Below are 5,067 nucleotides of genomic sequence, written 5' to 3'. Positions count from 1 at the left end.
TTCTTAGATCATTGTTAGAACTTAAAACCGATAACCCAGCATCTCGGCACGTTCCCACTGCAGTGCGCGGTAAACTGCAAGAGGAAGTTAACCGTAAGTACGTACATCGATCGCTGAACTATAGGTCGGTGTAATAAGTACTTGATACGAAACCCTTTTATAACACCAGCATTTTTATTAGAGCAGTACAATACTTTGCATCATGGATACGTACATATTTGTGGTGATATTGCATACATACGAGAACAGATTGACCGGACCAAATCGGTGCAGCTAGCACTACTCTAGTACGTAGTGTGATCGCCTGGAGTGGACCGTTCGTCTCAAATGAGCCATAGCGTATTAAAACGGTTAGTTGCAATGCCAGTACTTCTGGACGCTTACGTTAGAGCGGAAGCGGGATACGGTGCTCATTGCATGGCCAGCGGTATCAGTTCATGCACTTTTTACTCTTCAACTTTACCAGAATGCTGCTGACAATGGATACTGCTTTTAATTTTTAATTTTACTATACTGTATTTAAACTAATTGTAATTTTCTTGTTATTATCTTATTATTATTGTTAATACAGATACATCAAGAGCAGACAACCCGATTAACGCTTTCGTATTTGGTCGGTATGTACCATAATTAACGGAAATTCTAGCATTAAGACAGATCCACCGTTGAGCGAATTTGAAAAAACCTCGCACCATCAACCTGTGACTTGTGAGTATCAGCATTTCAACTTTCTGTATGCGCTCAAGATGTCCATCAGTCGCATGACCGTACATTCTGTGACCTTCTTTTCGCTTCTGCTTCCGGCCGGAGGTAACACCACGCTCCGACATGTAAAGCCCGTCATCTCGCCCAAACACGCGGCGGACGGCACGCGTCATGGTTGAAGATCTTGCCCAACCATACTGTAGACATCGACTACTTCCTACAGGCGCACACCGTGCAGCAGGATGCGCAATTTCTGGTGCAGCTCGAATGTTACCCACTTAATTCTTGTAGTCAGAAATTGCCTGCTATCCCGTTGTGCTCGGATCAGTTTGCTGCGTAAAGCGGAAGATGCCCGTGACCACGAGCCCGACCCTGCTTTAAATTAATACTTCCATGTATAATATTTTATAAGCAAAATATTTAAAATAAGCACAGTACCGTGCGTTTATTTACCTTGCATTTATTTACAATATTAATAGGTCTGTTTTAACTAAAATGCCGATTGTAAAATCTTCTGTTATTGTGAAATCTTCTGTTAAGGCCGCTTTTGCAAACTATCGAAGAAATACTCAGGTACATTCAAATATGACAAATATTCAAATACGTCAATATTCAGCTACATTGTGCCAGCAGTATCGCTAGTACTTGTACATCGTGTAAAAGTATTGCATACATTAATACATATGCTGCTTGAAACCGCTCTTTCCAAAATATAGATATAGTCTTTCGTTTAGTAACATTTATTATACATGCGACGGATCTGGTCATTCACCTTGACCACTATTCCACTTGCGTCCAATATAAATCAAATAAACGTATGGTCAAATTAACCTGAAATATCCTTTTAATGAACAAACACAATAAAAGTGCGCCTGACGCGAAGGTGACGGACGTAGGTATCCTTGCGATCGTACGGTAAGTATTTGCCGGGTGTCTGCGGTGACGATCAAAGGAGCGTTTAGTGCAGATGATACAGTCATTCAGTTTATCTCTTTCGGCGATATAAATATTAACTGTCCCTTTAATGAAACGCTTACCGGCTTCCACACCCCGTAAGTTAATTCAAAGCCGAAGAATGAACTGACTGCAGTTTACACACCGGCAGCCGGGATGTGTTTGAGAGTCATTACGAATTCCGTCAAATGTTAGCTTTTTGCCACAGATCGCTTGATTATACCGAATTGACTTGACCGTTAATCCAATTAAAAACAGATAGAGCTTAATGCAGTAAGATCCTTGCCGCCACTCGCGGCATATCGATGTCTGCATATATACAGTACCAATCGTATCTTTCTGCATGTAAGTGTTATAAGCAATTGTCAGTTCCCGATAGATTAACATTAACAGAAAAGCATAATTATGAAAGCAGTGCTTTTAGGAATGGTGTTATCGCTTTTTTGCACATACATTAATTTTTTGTACATGCATCTCGATCTTTGTCTCGCCCCATATCCGATTTCGCATTCTGCAACACGTTATATTACGGTAATTTTGTTGTAAGCGATAAAAATATTGTAAGGTAAGCTATTACGTATAAATTAACTGTGACTACATTAAGCAAAATATCTCTGTGTGCAAGATCCAGAATCGGAAGAACTAACAGCATTACACTAGAAACGATGCCAGTTTTGCCTTGCACAAACCCTGGAGTATCTCGGATTTTAATTATGCACAAGGGTCAAGGACGCCACCCATGTCCAACATATTCATATTTTAATGAATTCATATACTGTAACAGTGTGTGTACATTGTAGCGAAACTACAAAGTAAAGTATTCCAAAACATTCACTCCGGTGAACTCTACACTCATTCCCGATTCAGTCACAAAAGACACAGAAAAACTCGACAAGCAAGCTGAAACACAGAGAGCTCATTGCCTTTATACTGTCAACAATGATGTAAATACAAATGCCGAGACATTTAGCTGTAATATTACTTTTGGACATAGAAAAAGCTAAGTAGAAACAAGATATTGTCAGCGCTATTGCACAATCCGAGTACTCAAGTACTTATTTCACGACGCAGCGCTAACAAGTAAGGCCTTCCATCCATGATCCGCAGCGAGACGCACGTAACGGTCGTCCCGACAGAATACCTGGATGCTCCACCGGACGATATTATAGTGTGGTAAACAAAGGCGAAGCGGATATTCTGTACTGCCGCCTCTTCTACGAAAACATCGTTAATTCACAGCGGAACATTGCACGCTTACAGTACTATAAAGTATGAACATCGAGCGAAGGATAACAAAAAGCCAAGCAAATACCTGGTAAATTCTCCAAACAAAAACCAAACATAATCGCGCTGCTATTTGACGAAGGCTTCCGGGGGAATTTTATTTTCACTTTTGAGTTTCAAGAAAGCCGCACCCGCTTCTTCAAAATCCCAGTCCCAGCTCATCAGCGCTCTACAACAACAAAAACCCCACTTTTCCACAGTTCAACGTGAGTCACGTGACAGTGGCATGTTTGCAGCACACAACCTACGGAAAACTCACAGTCGACTGTAATGTGCATTCATTCCACTCTGATCGGCAAAAATAGTTACGATGGCCGATTTCATCTGTTCATCAAGAGGACAGGGAGTGAGAGTCGATACAGAAGGAGAAGGTGCAACAATACTGGTGCAAGGATTTTTAACTGATTAACTTGTTCGACGGAAGGCGCGTTGACGTTCATGGTGTCGGACATTATCCGCAGTCTAGCAAAAACGTATTGAATTATAATCAGTTAATCAAGGAGATTAATTCCAGCCAAAACATCCAGTATTTCTACACGAACTGACGGTTTAAAGGTACTCACTCTTCAACTTTCTTCACGATGTCCTCGGACAAGGGTGCGCGTGTCTGCGTATGGCCACCACGGGCGTCTAGTTGCTCGTGCGGTTCCATATAATGTATACTTAACACCAAAAAACAGGAAATCTGGCACTGATTCAATAAAACTGATACATAAATATTATTTACTGGGAGCAAATCTCCAGTAAGGATGCAAGTTGCCAGCCGTAAAAATTAATGGTATTTTGCTTTTTGCAGCACTCAAAAATTTCAAGTGCGGAATCAAACGGGCATATTGAGCTGTCGCCCGAAGGGTGGGTGCACTACTATCATGCGGGGTACTGTTAAGATCTTCCGGATGGGCTGCTTGAAGCTTTTTGCATGAGCTCAACAGTCTTGCGTCTTTGCCATTATCCATAGAAGTACTTGAAGTACTCGTAGAGTCGTAGTGAGAAACAATTGTCGACCTCAAGCACATAATTGAAATAAACGCGTTGGCGAACGGTATATTAATAACTTTCGACAGAACGTCTCCGTGGGATTCGCGGCGGTACACCGGCAAAATCTTATCCAATCCACCGGTGGGGCAACCAAGCCTCCATTGCGACCACCCTTTTCTGGATCATTTGGTTTTAACAACAAAACGTTATGCAACACAGCAGAATTACGTAGAACTGTGCATGCAGCCAAATATGGTATTTACTGTATGTGGACATACATAGCTGAAAATGCTCTACGATCCGATAAGTTACGCTGTGAGCCATCCAAAACTACGTGAACACGTTACACTTTATTATTGATAACTACCGGTATATATTGCGCCCTTTTATCATAACATGACTAGGCTGAGGTTTTAATCATGCCCGACACAATGGGCCGATATATCTTCGAGATAACATTAGCATACTAATAAGATAGTTTCGAAGTAAACATTCTGATTTCATGCGCCGTGTAAGCACTTCTTCCTTCTACTCTCATTGCCGAACATCTACAAAATAGAAGCCTCTATCCAACCGCTAATAATCACAACCTTGAAGCTGGAGTATTTTAAAAAGATTTTAGTGCGGATAGCTTTGCCCAGACATAAATAAACTGTTTACGAAGGATGTGCAGTCCATGAATTTTTAGTAATCTTGCTGGTATTATAGGAAGCATTTTCATTCTGGATCTTTCCTGTTCTCCTGTGAGCAAGATCTAGAACCACAATTATGGTATGACGTATTATACTGTTTGAATTAAAACTGGTTTTGACTCTCTGTATCTCCACCCTTGGATTTTACTAATGTACAAAGGCGCAGCCGATCATGGAAGTCCAAGATGAATTATACTAGGAGTTTGTGATGCCGGTTTTGATTACTGACTCATATGCTCGTATATATAACGTATATAACGTACGCCGCAAAAATCCTGTACGTGCTGTGATCTTCCGGGGTGCCCAACGACAACTATTCCCAAATTATAATGTATATACCTGTGGATTCTGCACTCATCTCGAATCCCGAACTCATATCGGAGATCCAGAACAACTCGACGAGCGAGCTGGAACACACGGAAAGGTTCTCTTTGCCCTTTACATGGTCAGCAAT

This window comes from Paramacrobiotus metropolitanus, unplaced genomic scaffold, assembly GCF_019649055.1.
Source record: "Paramacrobiotus metropolitanus isolate TYO unplaced genomic scaffold, Prichtersi_v1.0 Parri_scaffold0000012, whole genome shotgun sequence".
NCBI lineage: Eukaryota > Metazoa > Tardigrada > Eutardigrada > Parachela > Macrobiotidae > Paramacrobiotus > Paramacrobiotus metropolitanus.
This window is presented reverse-complemented; position numbering follows the sequence as displayed.